This window comes from Dromiciops gliroides, chromosome 5 (genome assembly GCF_019393635.1).
Source record: "Dromiciops gliroides isolate mDroGli1 chromosome 5, mDroGli1.pri, whole genome shotgun sequence".
Classification (NCBI taxonomy): Eukaryota; Metazoa; Chordata; class Mammalia; order Microbiotheria; family Microbiotheriidae; genus Dromiciops; species Dromiciops gliroides.
Window position 1 is genome coordinate 188,581,112 of NC_057865.1, and position 17,906 is coordinate 188,599,017.

General features: G+C 40.3%; 1 pseudogene; it reads right to left on the minus strand.

Moving 5' to 3' along the window:
- Positions 1-6,230: 6,230 nt before the first annotated feature.
- LOC122729878 lies at positions 6,231-6,786 on the minus strand (annotated as a pseudogene).
- Positions 6,787-17,906: the final 11,120 nt, after the last annotated feature.

A 17,906-nucleotide genomic window follows, 5' to 3' on the forward strand; every position in this document is an offset into this window, starting at 1 on the left:
GATACCCCAGTGCTCCGATGCTCAAGAAGGGAGGAATTGCTAGCTGCCTTTCAAGGTGTCACAAGGCTGGTACCTAAGGAAAGGAGACACAAATGGAGGCCATGTACTTAAGAAGCTGCTTGGTGGGGAGAAAGGCATCCAGTTACTGGAACTCAGAGAGTTGGTGTTCAAGGCCGGCAGGAAGAAGGCTGAAGGGGTGGGGTTGCCCTTTTAGTATAAATATCCACAGAGTTCCTGTTCAGCAATCAATTAAAGGTGTCCTCACAGCAGTCAGGAAGCTGTGGAGGATAACTGAACCTTCTCTGAAGTGTGTGTAGGGGGGAGGGGTCTCCATATGGACTATCCCCTTAGGCAGTGCTACACACAGAAAGCCAAGAAAACATGCATTTATTCTTAATGAATTCAAATCCTCAGTTTGGGGGCAGGGAGGTGTCTCTTACTTTCTCAGGAAAACTGTAACTACCCACAGATCTCTGATCAAACATTCATTCATTCATTCATCTATCTATTTATTCATCCATTTATTTGTTTATTCATTTATTTATTCATTTATCTATCTATTTATTCATCTATCTATTAATTTATTTATCTTTCTTTGTTTCTCTCTCTCTCTCTCTCTCTCTCTCTCTCTCTCTCTCTCTGCAATGATCCAGTCTTGTCTATGGGTCTTTTTGAGAGAAGGAGTTGTTTCATTTTATTTATCTTTGTATAACTAGTGACTAGTATAGCACAGACATGGAAGTTAGGATAACTCAGAAGAAGCTTCTGTGAGAAGCAAAACCAAAGGTGACCAGTTAACAGGACAGACATATCCAGGAATGAAGGGACTATTAAAGTATAGATTGGCTGACTAGGTATCAGGACAGGCACACCTACAAAGTAAGGGGACATAAAATTCTAGAGCAGGAAAATCACTTAGTTGTGGCTATTACTAGACAGGAGCTAGGAGACAGAGATAACCCCAAAAGTCAGGACCATCATTCAAAAAAAAAAATCCCTCCCCACATCTCAGGAATATGGCAAGCATCCAAGTTTTCCCCACCCCACCCCAAAAAGGAACTTTCCATTTTCACGTAGTCACCCCATCTACCCTCTATAAAAGCTTTTGTTTTTCTTCCCTTCCGGTGAGGAGAATGTTTTTAAGCTACCTTCTCCATGGGGGTGAAGTCTTTGACTTTCCACTTGGGATCACTTTCTCCAGCACCAAATAAAAGACTGTTTTAATTCTAATTGGACGGTGTGTAAGAGTGTAATTCTTTACAGAGGAATACCTAAGGACCTCCACATTTCCCTGTAACAGCATCTAGTACTTTCTGTAGTGGGGGTCTTAATAAATGCTTATTAATTGAATTTTTGGTGAGGGGATACAGTTTTTCCTTTTTTTTCTTTCCTTTTTCTCTTTTTTAGCCTCTTAGAGGCACTGGATAGAGCACTGGGCCTGGAGTCAGGAAGACCAGAGTTCAAATGTGGCTGCAGATATTTACTAGCTGTGTGACCCCGGGTAAGTCATTTACCCTCTGTTTGCCTCAGTTTCCTCAACTGTAAAGTGGCAGATAACAATAGCATCTACTTCCCAGGGTTGTTGTGAAGATCAGATGAGATATTTGTTTTAAAAAATAGTTTGGCACAGTGCCAGGCACATAGTAGATACTATTTAAATGTTTATTTCCTCTCTCTCTCCCTCCCTCCCTCCCTCCCTTTCTTCCTTCTTTTCCTCTGTCACAGACAGGGGGTGGGGGGGGGTTGGGAGAGGTGGTGGTTCTTAGGTATTCCTCTGTAAAGAATTACACTCTTGCACACAGTCCAATTAGAATTAAAGTGGTCTTTTATCTGGCACTAGCAGAAGTGACCTAGTGGGAAGTCAAAGACTACCCCTGGGGAGGAGGGCTTAGAAACATTGTCCTCCATGAACAGAGAGGAAGGCAAAAGCTTTTATAGAGGATAGATGGGGTGTCCAATTGAAAATGGAAAGCTTCTTTTTGGGGTAGGGTGGGAAAAGCCTGGATGCTTGTTATATTCCTGAGAATTGAGGGGATTTTTTTGGAAATGATGGTCCTGACCTTTGGGGTTATCTCTGTCTCCTACCTTCGGTCAGGTAGTGGCTATGCCCAACTGACTTTTCTGCTATGGAATTTTCTCTCTCTCTCTCTCTCTCTCTCTCTCTCTCTTTCTTTCTTTCTTTCTTTTGTAATGGGGGAAAAATGGGGTATGGGGTTTTGGTTAGGGGTGGGGGTTCTTAGGAATTCCTCTTTAAAGAATTACACCCTCTTGCACACAAAAGCAGTTAGAATAAGGTGGTAGTTTATTTAGGGGCAAGGGAAGGGAAGGGGGGAGGGAAGGGAAACCATGAAAGAAATCCCTGGACTTCTCATGGGGAGATAGGCACAAAGCACATGGCTCAGAGGTACCAATCTCCTTGAGCAGGAGACTGGCAGGTACTTTTATAGGACTGATGGGGGGGAAGGGTGACCATTTGACTGTGGAAAGTTCCTTTAGTGAGGGAGGACCATCCCCCACTGGTGGTAGCTGGGGGAATTGGGTGAGGAGTGGAGGACCATCCTCCACTGGTAGTGACTAGAGGAATTGGGTGAGGGGTGGCAACGGATCCCTCTTCAGGACACAAAGGCCAAAGCCACACCCAAACTTATCTCCCCAGGGTAAGGGAGACCAGAATGGAGGGTGGGAGGTCCCAAAGCTAGCTCAGTCCAAACTGGTTCTGCTTATCTCTCTAGGGTATCTGTCCTCTGGTTTAGTTTCTCATCTTTTTTTTTTTTTCCCATGGCAATGAGGGTTAAGTGACTTGCCCAGGGTCACACTGCTAGTAAGTGCCAAGTGTCTGCATTTGAACTCACATCCTCTAATCTCTAATGTTACCTCTTGTAGAATCCAGGGCTGGTGCTTTTTCCACTGTGACACCTAGCTGCCACTCCCCTTATTTCTTAAGTGTGTTTTTCCTAATATCTAGTTGGTCAATCTGTACTTTAATAGTCCCTTGATTCCTCAAAATGTCTGTCCTGTTAACTGTTCACCTTTGGTTTTGCTTCTCACAGGAGAAACTTCTGATTTATCCTAAGCCTCATGTCACCACCCTCCTTCCTTCCTTCCTTCCTTCCTTCCTTCCTTCCTTCCTTCCTTCCTTCCTTCCTTCCTTCCTTCCTTCCTTCCTTCCTTCCTTCCTTCCTTCCTTCTTTCCTTCCTCCCTTCCTCCCTTCCTTCCTTCCTCCCTTCCTTCCTTCCTTCCTTCCTTCCTTCCTTCCTTCCTTCCTTCCTTCCTTCCTTCCTTCCTTCCTTCCTTCCTTCCTTCCTTCCTCCCTCCCTCCCTCCCTCCCTCCCTCCTTTCCTTCCTTCCTTCCTTCCTTCCTTCCTTCCTTCCTTCCTTCCTTCCTTCCTTCCTTCCTTCCTTCCTTCCTTCCTTCTTTCCTTCCTCCCTTCCTCCCTTCCTTCCTTCCTCCCTTCCTTCCTTCCTTCCTTCCTTCCTTCCTTCCTTCCTTCCTTCCTTCCTTCCTTCCTTCCTTCCTTCCTTCCTTCCTCCCTCCCTCCCTCCCTCCCTCCCTCCCTCCCTCCCTCCCTCCCTTCCTTCCTTCCTTCCTTCCTTCCTTCCTTCCTTCCTTCCTTCCTTCCTTCCTTCCTTCCTTTCCTTTTTCTTTCTCCAATTATTTAGGTCTGTCTTTATTTCTGTAAACAGTGTTTTATAGCTGGATGAATATAGTTCTTGGTCATATGTTGGTAAATACACTCCCAAATACTTTATAGCTTTTGTAGCAAATTTTGAATGGGATTTCTTTTTCTCGCATCTCCTGTTGGATTTTGCTGTTAATATAGAGAAATGCCGAAAATTTCTGTGGATTTAATTTATATTCTGCAATTTTGCTGAAGCTATTAATTGTTAAGATGAATTTTAGTTGACTCTGAGGTTTTCTAATTTTACTCTTATATCATCTGTGAATAGCAATAATTTTCTTTCTTCTTTGCTCATGTTTATTCCCACAATTTCTTTTTCTTGTTTTATTGCTATACCTGGCATTTCCAGCACTGTATTAAATAGAAGTGGTGACAGTGGAAGTCCTTAATGCAAACCTGATCTTGTTGCAAAGGACTCTGATCTCTATTTTGTGTTATGCTAGCTTTTCGTTTTAGATATGTACTATTTACCATGTTGGAGGAAGTGAGGTGGCTCAGTGGATAGAGTTTTAGGTCTGAAGTCAGGAAGATTTGAATTCAAATCTGAATCTATTGAAGTATCTGGGGATGTTTAGCAGAGAATGAGGATAGGATGAGGGAGGTGATGACATGTTAGCTGTCTCCCAGTATTTCAAGGAGCATCACAGGAAAAAGAGATGAAATTTGTTCTGTTTGACTCCAGAGACAGAAGTCAGAGTAATCATTCAAGTTGCGGTGATGTTTGATATAAGGAAAATGAAGAGGAAAATATACTTTTCAAATGTGTGTTTTGAAGCTGTGTTAGGGCATATTCTCGCTCCATTACTTGACTGTTGCTCCGTCCCATAGATTCAAGATACCCCAGTACATGAAGTACTGAACAAAATCCCTATTTATTGAACTAATATGATGTGTTAGAGTTTGGCAGCTGGGCCAGGAATTGCAAGTTAAGTCAGAAATTCAGGCTGTGAATAAATTTAATGGAGTCTTTGTTCTTTTTTTTTGTTGTTGTTGTTAACACTATTCTCTAAGGCTGATTAACTAAGTCTGGGTAACTAATTAATTAGTCTGATTAACTAAGTCCCTTAGTTAATGAGCAATTGCTATCTCTGTGGAAGGGTGAGCCCCCAGACTTTGGGAAATTAAAAGACAAACTGCTTGTGGAGTTTAGCCAAGGCCATGAGGAAAATCTCAACAACTTTGAAAAGTCAGACATAAGGAAGTCAGATTCTCTTTTATCCTTCCCCTCCATGCCCTTTTTATCTTTGTATTTTAGCCCCTCAACCAAATATGCTCAAAGATCCTGAAGCAAAAGTCTAAGAGAAATAATAGGTAATGCTTTATTCCCTTAGCACTAGAACCCCTGAGAATCAAGAAACATTACTGACACACATAAGAAATGGGACTTTTCTTGTATGGAAAGGGAAAGCTAAGAAATCATTTTGGGGGCTTCAACTTTCAAGAGTCATTTGGTCTCTGCTACCCTCCAAGCTCTTCTTACTCTGCAGATTGCTGCCCATTTGACTAGTGGATACCCATTTTCATGTGCAGATTGGTGTCCTCCATCTTGGACCCTTCTGAGGTCTTGTTCATCTGTAAACAATATTATCAATAAACAGCATTTAGGATACCTAATTTTAGTGTATGCCTTGTCATTTCCTCTCTAGCCTAATGATTTACACAAAATTACTTATTTAGCAAAGTATGTACTGCTTAATGGTAGTACATTAAATAGATAGGAAAGACTGATTAATTTTTCCAATTTAATGACAAATTATAAGAACCCAGAATAGATATAATTCAGATGGTAAAAGGTAAAGGCATAAGGTTAAAAAGGTATAACTGTGTGTGTGTGTGTGTGTGTGTGGGGTTGTTTTTGTTTTTGTTTTGTTTTTTTTTGCGGGGCAATGAGGCTTAAGTGACTTGCCCAGGGTCACACAGCTAGTAAGTGTTAAGTGTCTGAGGCCGGATTTGAACTCAGGTCCTCCTGACTCCAGGGCCAGTGCTTTATCCACTGTGCCACCTAGCTGCCTCCTCTCCTATCTTTTTAAAAGAGTTATACCTTGGGGGCAGCTAGGTGGCACAGTGGATAAAGCACTGGCCCTGGAGTCAGGAGGACCTGAGTTCAAATCCGGCCTCAGACACTTAACACTTACTAGCTGTGTGACCCTGGGCAAGTCACTTAACCCCAATTGCCTCACTTAAAAAAAAAAAGAAAGATAGGAGAGACATTAATTTTTCCCTTTTAACAAAAATTTTAGTAACCCAGAATATAACTAATTCAGATAAGAGTAAGAAATGGTATAATTCCTTGAAGAAGCAGGTTTGGGAGAATCTAAGGTTTTCTAGAGTGGTAAATTTATAATCTATAGTATACAAAAATTATAGGATCTTAAAGTGAGATGGGACCAAGGAGGCCATATAAGAGACCCATATAAGAGAATCTCTCCCTTCAACACTTTGCTGCACTTGGAAGCTCTATCTACTTAGTGACTGAACTTGTGGGAACTTTCCTAGTATTCTTTCTTTTTTGGTTTAATTTCATTTTTATTTGCATATTCATGTCCCATTTACTCCCGTGCCGTAAGCTTCTGTTTCTTCAGTTTCTTTTGGGATATCTTTTTCTTTTGAGCAACCTCCTCTTATGGTTTAGGAACAATTTGTTCCTTTTCAGTTAGTATCACCTCAATATGGCAAGGGGAACTCAAGTAAGGGTTAATTTGACCATGAGCCCTGTAAGTACGTCGTTGCATTTTGGGGGCCTTCTTAACCTGGATATGCTCAATGACAAGAGAATCCACATCCAAACCCTTCAGTTCAGTGTTACTTTCTGCATTTTTAAGCATATGCAGCAAGAACTCAGCACTCTTTTTGGGCCAAGGACTCTGTGTGCAACCCCACTGCTTAGCCTGGGCACACCTGCCGACTCCACCATTGTATGGATGGAAAGGAACATATTGTTTCTTCAATGTGACATCTTTCAAATACTTGGTAGCTTTTCGGATATGCATGCTCGTGATAGCTTGGGCCGTTTCATTGGGTATTCTTGAAGTGGACCCCGAGATTTGAACCCCTTGACTTGCATAATTTTGTGGGGTTCTCTGGATCAAGAGAGTACCTCACCATTTTAAATGATTACCCAGGATAGCTCAAGGGAAGAGCTCCTAGTATTCTTGGTGGAGATCCTCACACCTGGTAATAATCCCAGACACTTATAACTATCAGAAAATATCATTGAGCAGAGGGAGGCCTCCTGTCCATACCTTACTACACTCACTAGGGAATAGGGATAAGGACCCAAGATCCTGCCTAACAGGAACTTGTTTAAGGCTGAAAAGATTCATCGCATCTCCTCTCAACTCTCTACAATCCTTTTCCCTCATTCTGCAACCTTCATCCTCCAAATCTCTGCGTGGCAACTTAAGAAGTGATCAGATTCATTGAAAAAGAAAGGTAATTTGGCATCAGATGGCTGAGGCAATGTTAATTTCCTGATATAAGATCCATTCCCACCCAGTTGAGGTAGGAGAGGGCTTGCTTTGTTTGGTGTAAAGGAGATAAGACTCCTGCCTGAGAGAATGTAGAGTTTGGTACTGTGTACCTATGTTAGGGCCTTGAAATAATTTCAGAGATTTTAGGAGAGAACCTGAGGAAGGTGGATCATGAACTTTTGAATGGTAGACTGGAGCCCTGAAGTGCTGGAGGAAGCAGACACACTTTTTTTTTTGTGTGTGTGTGAGGCAATTGGGGTTAAGTGACTTGCCCAGGGTCACACAGCTGGTAAGTGTTAAGTGTCTGAGGCCAGATTTGAACTCAGGTCCTCCTGACTCCAGGGCTGGTGCTCTATCCACTGCACCACCTAGCTGCCCTGAAGCAGACACACAATTAGGACCCTTGACTTCCAGCACTTGGAACTCTAGACACTGTTGAGAATGGATGTCATTATGGTGAGATTTTTCTCTTGGTTTGCACTAAGGTGTTTGATATGGATTCCAGGAGTTCTTTTACTATTATGTTTATTTGGTTTGTTTTGATCTGTGTAACTCCCCTGTCTTCTGTTTTGCTTGGATCAATGTTTTACTTGCTATTCAATCTTCGTGGTGGTCATCCGTGTAACCAGTTTTCATTGGGAAAGGGCCAAGGGGGCTAAGCTAGTAGGTGTAAGCTAAGGGCTCCCTATTCTTTTTGATAGTGGTCAGAAAGCAGCTTTCCTTCTCAATCCCTTAGAATTATATCCCTAGGTTAAAGATATTTATAGCAAGTAGAAATGATTGTAGTCCAATGAACTTCTTGGAGGCTAGAAGAGAGATTGTCCAGCCATGGTCATCTTGTTTCTAACCTGCCCCTTCCCAAGATGAAGGGCAGTCCCCTTGGAGATAGGCAAGACCAGATTAGATCTGTGAGAAAATAATGGGTTTTGGGGGTCCCAGAGGCCCTCCCCCCCAGTGGAGGGAGCCTTGCATGACCTCTTTTAAGGCCAGTCCAGAGTCAGGAGAATTGCAAAGGAAATGCAGATTGACCTTCCTGACTACCTAAAGGAAGTTAACTCACCTAAGCAACCACCCTCAAATTATGCCAATCAATGGACTAGCCAATTAGCTTGGATCAATGTGCAGTGACCCATCACTACCTGAGAGAGAATAAAAACTCTTCAGGCAAGGGCCCTCACTCTCTTGTCTCCCCTGCTCTTCTCACTGCATCTCTCCCCATCCTGGGATTTTATACTGGGTCTGGGATGCTGGAGAAGTCAGCCACTCGGTTTCTACTCTCTCTCTTTTCTATCTAGGTATGTAGGGCTTTTGAACTCCAATTCTGAGCAATGTGCTCTCTCTACTAACATTTAATATACTTTAATAAATGCTTAATGCCTAAAACTGGTGCAGTAGCCTCTAATTTATAAGTAGCAATATATAAGTAACAATAAAACTTGGGAGAGGTAGAGGCACCCCTATATATTTTCAAACAACACAGATCTCAGTTTCTATCTTTATATATTTAAACAATCTCACATACATATTCATCTTATACTGACTGACATTGCCACTTATGCCTGGAATGGGTGGAAATAGTAGTCTTCAGCTATCCTGGGAACTTACAACACTCCCCTTTTGCTCAAATGGGAGGTTTAGTTTATAAACAGCAGCCTAGGGCTCATGTGCATGCCAGAGACTTAATCTACACAGACACTCTCAAGTGATCTGCCAAGGTAATCAGAGGAATTTTGTATTAAAGCCCTCATTTAGGAATGCCAGTTCTCAGATAGTGTTCCCAAAACATGGTCGACAATAAAGAGATGCTTCCCCTAACACACTACAGACAACCAGACACAGGTTCTTTTCTCCCATTCCTGACTGTCTACAACCATCATATTATTTTTGACTCTGGAGAGAGTCAAAGGCTCCCACTGTTCACTGCTAGGTTGGCACTGGCAAGCTCAGAAAGGAAAGTTGCAACAATATTTTCGTTATTTGCTCTTGGATTCAGACTTGTGGACATTTGGCAGTGCATACTCATTCCAGGCAAAGGATTGGCACAGACTATGTTACTGAGGAAGAATTTTTTTTCCTGAAGCCAAATGTGTGTGTGTGGGGGGATCCATTTGACTATTACTTTCCCTGAAATAGCTGGAAGAAGAGAGGAAAAATACCCTAACCAAAGAGATGGAGTTTCTTTTAATTTAAAACAATTACATTTTGGCCTTAAATGGTATCTTACCACTAAGGTTGTTATTAATATAAATTAATTTGTAGACTGGATGTGTATGTGGATTCTAAAACCATAATTAGAGATTTTCTGAAGCAATTTATTAAAGGATGATGTGCCTGGGAGCAAAGGTCTAATTAAATACATGATTCAGATATACTAAGGGCCACAGTAAATATTCTGGAGCCTGCCTCAAGAGAAATGCTGGGAAAGGAATCATTGGTTTACACTGTGGAGCTGTATTTGCCTTCAAGACTTGGTGTGGGGGAGGGCATGTAGGACTCTATTTTTGCCTGTTGGATGCCCACATGGCAAATGCATCCTGAGTTCCCCTCAGGCACACATTCTCATGGCAGCCTAAACACAGGGATCCAAGAAAGCTCATCTGAAATGAATGATAATAAAAAGAATAATAAAGATGACATTTTAAGATTGCTAAATGTTCTAGACACAGCGACTTATTTGAGCCTCACAACCAACCTGTGAGGGAGGAATTAGTTATTATTCTTCCCATTTTATGGATAAGGAAAGTGAAGCTTAAATAAGTGGTGACTTGCCCATAGACAGAAAGCTAAGCCTCAGAGGTGATTGTAAGTATGTAAGTAAATAAGTAAGTAAGGTAAATAAGGCAAATGAGTAAGTATGTAAGTGGTAGAAGGAAATAAGTATGTATGTTTGTATGTATATATAATTATATACCTACATGTCTATAAATACATAGATATGTATATATACAAACACAATATATAAATCACTTCTCCCTCTCTTCCCACATGTGTATGTTATATGTATGTGTGTATACACATAAATACATATAATAATACATATATACACACAGATGATGAAAATGACCAAGACCCCATTGTCCCCTCATTGCAAACTTTCTCTAAATCCCATCTGTCCCAGAAAATCTTCCAAGACTGGGTTAATTATATCAAATTCCTCATGTCACTTTTCCTTCCCTCCATCCTTCACCCCATTCCCACCATCACTGTGGTTCATAGTGTCTTGACTGCTTGTTATAACATTCATATTCTCTCTCTTTTTTTTTTTTTGCGGGGCAATGGGGGTTAAGTGACTTGCCCAGGGTCACACAGCTAGTAAGTGTCAAGTGTCTGAGGCTGGATTTGAACTCAAGTCCTCCTGAATCCAGGGCCGGTGCTTTATCCACTGTGTCACCTAGCTGCCCCCCATATTCTCTTATAATCTAACAAGTAAAAGATATGTGAAGTTGAGATGTAGGGCTGGGAGGAAGAAGGAGAATGGAATTTTTATAAATGCAATTTTGGATTTGTGTGGGGGGCGGAGGGAGGGAGTATTGAAGTCCTAGGTATTAAAAAAATGAATTCTATAATTTTCCTAAAATTTGAGGTCAACCTCATTGGCCTAGAGTTTGCAAATTCTAGTCTTTTCATGTTTTAAAAAAATTGGAATTTTTTTCAAATTTGGTGGCACCCAGAATATGGCAGTGGAGTGTCCTAGACACAAGTGAAGTCCCTTGTCACTACTCTATCATGCCTCAATGACAGGCTTGTGTTGTCTCCTCAAACTCTTCATTTATTTCATTTTTCTCTCTCTTTAGGCCATTTGTAGCAACCATCACCCTGATCAGTCCTCAGCCCTCAATACTGAGGCAAGACCTTCCACTAGCAAAAATATTACAACTGTGGAAGGCTCAAAGGATGGTTAGCATTTTTTAGCAATAAAGAAATTTTAAAATTAAGGTATATACATTGTTCTTTAAGACCAAATACTTTTGCACACTTATTAGACTACAGCATAGTATAAACATAACTTTTCTATGCACAGGGAAACAAAAAATTCATGTGACTTGCTTTATATTTGCTTTATTGGGATGGTTTGGAAATGAACCTGCAGTATCTCTGAGGTATGTCTGTATATCCTGATGACCGTATTGCTTCCATTTCTCCTTCCATTGATCTTTAACATGAATGCTTTTCACCATGCTGCCTGCATTCTATTTCCAGAATTTCCCCACACGAGCACATCTCAATATATGCCGCTCATCCAATCTTCCCTAGACCCTTTTCCTTAATTCTGTTTCTTTTGAATAAAGTAGACTCTTTCAGAGTCATATGGTGGTTATGGATCTGATCCCACCAAATATGTATAATATCAAATTTCTTCTTTGTGATGTGATCTCCAGTTTTGTTTATGACCCATACTTTGTTCATTTACTTATCACCATCTGAGGCCGTGACTTTTTTTTTTTTTTTTGCGGGGCAATGGGGGTTAAGTGACTTGCCCAGGGTCACACAGCTAGTAAGTGTTAAGTGTCTGAGGCTGGATTTGAACTCAGGTACTCCTGAATCCAGGGCCAGTGCTTTAACCACTGTGCCATCTAGCTGCCCCCTGAGGCCGTGTCTTTTACCATTGCGTTCTTTTAGGGTTTTGGATTTTGTCTCCTGTGAACTTCAAGCAACTCAAGAGAAGGAGTAATAGGATCATAGAACTCAAGCTGGAAAGGATCTCAGAGGATTATCTAGTCCAAATCTCTTATTTTACAGATGAAGAAACTGAGGTTTAGGGAGGTTCCGTGATATTGTGGGTCTCAGAATTAGCATGCACCCGATGAAAGATATGAACCCAGGTCCTCTGATACCAAAAGCAGTGCTCTTTCTAACAGGGCCTAGTCTATAGTAGGTATTTAATAAATATCTATTGGCTATTTATTGTTTAATGACTATCATACAGCATCCTATAAAATGGATGAATGAATTAAAAAGTCATTCAGTGCTCATTATATACAAAGCACAGTGTTACGTTCTGGTGATTCAAATAGAAATGCAGAGACAGTTCCAGTTTTCAAAGGACTCATATTCTTTTTTCTAAGACCTTTAATTTTTTCCAATTACACATAAAGATAGTTTTCAGCACTTGCTTTATAAGAGTTTGAGTTCCAATCTTTTCTCCCACCTTCCCTTCCCTCCCTCATCCTGAAGCCAGCAAGCAATCTGATATAGGGTATACATTACAATCATATTAAACATATTGAAGGACTCATATTCTTTTTTTTTTTTGGTGAGGCAATTGAGGTTAAGTGACTTGCCCAGGGTCACACAGCTAGTAAGTGTTAAGTGTCTGAGGCTGGATTTGAACTCGGGTCCTCCTGAATCCAGGGCTGGTGTTCTTTCCACTGTGCCACCTAGCTGCCCCGAAGGCCTCATATTCTTCTTTTTTTTTTTTTTTTGGTGAGGCAATTGAGGTTAAGTGACTTGCCCAGGGTCACACAGCTAGTGTCAAGTGTCTGAGGCCGGCTTTGAACTCGTGTCCTCCTGAATTCAGGGCCGGTGCTTTATCCACTGTGCCACCTAGCTGCCCCCAGGACTCATATTCTAATGGAGGAGATGACACATGAGATTTCAGCTTCAAGTCAAGTGGAATCAACAAAGGGTATATCAACAAAGGAGATGCTAAAGAATCTTCTTTAATGTTATTTCCTATAATAAAACCATGTTCTTTTTTTTCTTTTTAAAGTTGAACCATTTGATAATGCCAAGGACTTTAGATCATATATTTAGAACTAGAAGAGACTTGGAGGTCAGCTACTCTAGAGAGAAAGAAAGAGGGTGGGAGGGAGGGAGAGACAGAGACAGAGAGAGACAGAGAGACAGAGACAGACAGAGAGAGACAGAGACAGACAGAGACAGAGAGATAGAGACAGAGAATGAAAGAGGGAAGGGGATAGAGAGGAGAGAGAAAAGAGTGTCTTGAAAGGAGTCAGGGATTCAAATAAATAGAGATTAGGTGGGAAAGCCTTCTATGAGGGACAACTAGTGTTAAGGCAAGAAATGGGGGATAAACTATCATGTGTGAAAAATAAGAAATAGGCCAGCATGTCTGGATTGTAATGTGTATGGAAAAGGAATAAGGTATAAGAAGACTCTGGATAGGGAGGAAGAGACTAGATTTTTTGAAGGTTTTTGTTTTGTTTTGTTTTTTAGGGAGGCAATTGGGCTGAAGTGACTTGCCCAGGGTCACACAGCTAGTAGGTGTTAAGTGTCTGAGGTTGGATTTGAACTCAGGTACTCCTAACTCCAGGGCTGGTGCTTTATCCACTGTGCCACATAGCTGCCCCCTAAGAATTCTATTTTTGGCAGGTCGAGTTTGAGATGCCTATATTCAAGATGTACAAAAGGTAGTTGGTGCTGTGGGGCTCAGTAGAGAGACCAGAACTATAATATGTTTGTATTTATGTACACATGAATGTGTATTTAGAGTATATACATATATGTGTCATGCATAACATGTGCATATTTAATTTGGGAATATGATGCATAAAGATAATAATTGAATCCAATTTTTTTTTATTCCATTGGATGAGATTACTAAGTGAGATAGTGAAGAGAAGAGAGCCCAGTATAGAGCCTTTGGAGACAACCATGGTTAGGGGATTTGCCATGGATGAAGATAAAGTAAAGGAGATTGAAGAAGAATTATTAGACAGGTAGAAGGAGAGAACAGTGTCATGAAAACGTAGAGAAGAGAGTATTCAGGAGGAAGTGATCAATAGTGTCAAAATTCTGTAGAGCAGACAAAAAGGATGCAGATTGAGAAAAGATTGGATCTAGTGATTAAGACACAATTAGTAACTTTAAAAAGGGTAGTTTCAGTTGAAGGATGAGGCTGGAAGATTCCAGAATTTGATAACTGTATTTCTGGTTGAAATTAACTTGGAATTCTTCCCCATTAGCCTCCTCTGTATTTGCACAATCTTTTCTGTCTTCTGTTTTCAATATCTAAAGGAAAAATTTATTGTATAATTTCTTGAAATATGGAATTCAGCCTATTCATTACATTTGACTTAGAGACAAATGGTTACCAGGTTGCTAGTTGAAGCTCTAGCCTCTAGTCTTGTTGCCTTCATTTGCGGGGTTGCCAATATTCCAGTTTTTATTTTTTAATTTTATTTTAGCCACCTTTGTTTTCCTTTGATCAAGACCATTCTATTCTCCATACATTTTACCTCTTAAAAAAGAAACTACAGTGAACTTTCCAGATTTGTGTGTATCTTTAATCTCTTGTTTTTGCTTTTGTTTCTTTCATTGATTTTATTTTTCTCTTTATAGTTTCTAGGTCTTTCCTAATTTTTCATTATTGAATGACTCTAAATAATCTTATAGTCATCCTTTATGGTACATTATTTTCAAGATTTTGAAAATCCCATAATAGTTCATATTTTTTGTTGAAAACATTTTTTTGCTTATTCATTTCTTTAGTCAATCTTTTTTTTCTGGGTCAATTTTCTTTCTATGTTTTTAAAAAATTTCTTCTTTTATTGTATTTGGCACTTCTATTGCTCTCTGTGAGGTGACATAGAAGTTTTTGGGTTCACAAACAACCATTCACTTTGTCACATAGTGTGACCCTGGAAAAGTCACTTAATCTCTGTTTTCATCTGTAAAATGGGAATAATAATGGTACTTATCTACCAGGGTTGTTGGGAGGATTAAATGAGATAATATTGATAAAAATACTTAGCATAGTGCCTGGCACATAATATAAAGGCCGATTCACTTCTGCATACTGTCCTTCATTTGTAAAGTATTTTGTAAATTTTAAAATGCTATAAAATATCAGTTATTATTAAGAGTACTAAAGCTAAGGAAATATAAGAAACTATAGTAACAGTAGGAGTAGTAGTTAGTAGGATAACACCATAAAGTGAAGTATGGAAAATCAAACCACTTTGTTTCTAGGATTAAAGGCCCGGTATGGGCATAAGCTAGGAAATGTTCATATCACTACTTGTTGATCTTTCCCAAAAGACAGACATAACATAAGGCACACCCTTCAATCATACATCCCTAGTCAGTAAAGTTATTAGGAACTGTTGAGTGGAAAATCTACATACCCTTGAACTAGTTAGATTAGTTGACACTATTCATGTTGACTAGGGTTAATGGCCTTTTTGCATGTATTGTTAATATAAATCTTAGCAGAACCAAAGATGTTTCTTTAGTAATTAAAAAAAAGGCGGGGGCAGCTAGGTGACGAAGTGGATAAAGAAAGCAGCAGCCCTGGATTCAGGAGGACATGAGTTCAAATCCGGTCTCAGACACTTGACACTTACTAGTTGTGTGACCCTGAGAAAGTCACTTAGCCCTCATTCCCGTGGCAACCCCCCCATTCCCCCAAAAAGGCATGGGGACCTTTTTGGACAAGGATTTCTAAATATGCTAATTGCCTAGATCATACAGATTATTCAGAATAGAATGTTCTGAAAAGAAAAGAGTTTCTATTAGTTTTTACTTGGAAAATTCTTTTCATAAATCCAGTGTATATTCATTGCAATAGGCAATTATCTTTGTTGTTGGTACCAAAGCAATTAGCCCCAAAGACCTTGTGGTTTCACTTGATGATTACTGGATTTGAAGTCAGCCCATGGCATAATGAGAATAAACATTGGATTGGAGTTAAAGATCTGAAAGCAAATCCTGTATTTGCTACCTACCTGTGTGTCCTTTGCCTTCCTGGGCTTCAATTTTTTTCAACCGTAAGATGAGAGAATTGGGACAAATGATACTTAATGCACCTTCCATTTCTAAATCCTATTACCATTTTCTCTCTCTTTTTTTAAAAAGATGTTTGAAGGAGATTTCCTCTCCCTTTTTCATTTTAATTTTATTTATTTAATTTTTTGTGGGGCAATGAGGATTAAGTGACTTGCCCAGAGTCACAAAGCTAGTAAGTGTCAAGTGTCTGAGGCCGGATTTGAACTCAGGTCTTCCTGAATCCAGGGCCTGTGCTTTATCCACTGTGCCACCTAGCTGCCCCTTATTACCATTTTCTCAAGCCTACCCCCTAGGAATGATATCTTTCACCTGCCTTATTTTCTCTGGAAGGAAAACTCCTGACAGTATCCAAGAATATCATATGTGTAGATAGTGATTAAATTTTACAAGACAGAAAACACACCAGATATGGACTAATTACAATTCCAAACCAAAGAAAAAAAATTTGTCTATAAAGAAGAAGCCAGGTAGATTTTAATTTCCTTTTGTCTCACAGTATGAAACTCTTTTCCTCATGACCTATGCCAGACAGTAGTAAGCTGTCACACGACTGTATCCAAAAATCTTAATACTGAAACTGGCATTTGCCATTTAAGTTATGACCTCACTGTCCTTTGTCCTTTAGTTTTGGGAAGACCAGAAGTTACCTTAGGAAGAAGAGCTTCAGTGTGAGAGCTGAATGGAAGGGTGATTTCCTCTACCCAACAGAACACCCGAAGTTCTTTTGGAACCTGGCACTGAGACTGAGTTCTGTATACTTGACCCATCTCCACCCTTTAAAGCAATATTCAAGCCCTGGATTTTGTGGGCTCAGTTTCTTCATTTTCCCTCATACTTCGTGTTTGTTGATGCGTAATATACTTTGCTTTTTGGGTTTTTTTTTGGTGAGGCAATTGGGGTTAAGTGACTTGCCCAGGGTCACATAGCTAGTGTCAAGTGTCTGAGGCAGCATTTGAACTCAGGTCCTCCTGAATCCAGGGCCAGTTCTCTATCCACTGTGCCACCTAGCTGCCCCAATGAGTAATATACTTTTAAGCTCAGAACAGGATCTTTCATTCAATTATTGTTCAACACACATTTATTGAACACTCAATATCTACAAGACATTGTGATGAGACTTGGTTCTTATTCTACATCAGGTTCCTTGGTGTTCAGGAGAAAGATAGTTATGATATCCTATTTGATATCACGTCATTTTAAAGAGGGGCAAAAGTAATAAAGCATTTTTCACCACATTGGCTGGGCTAGTTCTTTTCCTTTGAAGGTTTTGCAATCATCTTTAAGTTGTGATTGGCCTACAGGACCAAGGGTTGGGCCACTGATGTGGCTTCCTGGTCACCTGAGTGACCAGAAGCCACAAAGAGCACCATCTCAGCCTTGAAGTTTTGGCTGCCAGAATCAGTCATGTGACCAACACCAGGAAGCTGTGCTCTATTGTGTTCTTGATGAGTATTCTTTTTTTTTTTTTTTGGCAGGGCAATGGGGATTAAGTGACTTGCCCAGGGTCACACAGCTAGTAAGTGTCAAGTGTCTGAGGCCAGATTTGAACTCAGGTCCTCCTGAATCCAGGGCCGGTGCTTTATCCATTGCGCCAGCTAGCTGCCCCAAGTATTCTTATTTAATACCTCTCCTCTCCCATGTCTAAGTTGATTTCCTTTTGTTGACTGCTAAATGTTCCATCGTTGTTATTTCTTTCCAGTCTTGAACCTCAACTACCAAGCATTAAGTCAAGCCTTTCCTGCAAATGTACCTAGTTAGTTGCCCTTGAATAGAGCGAGTTTAAAATAGCAAGAGCTAGAGTGCAGGCTTCAGAGGAATAATGGGGCCAATAAGACCAAGACTAATGGATTTGTTTCTGTTCAGTTGTTTCAGTCCTGTCTGACTCTTCATGACCCCATTTAGGGTTTTCTTGGTAAAGATACTGGAGTGGTTTGCCATTTCCTTCTCAAGTTCATTTTACAGGTGAGGAACTGAGGCAAATGGGTTAAGTGACTTGCCCAAGGTCAC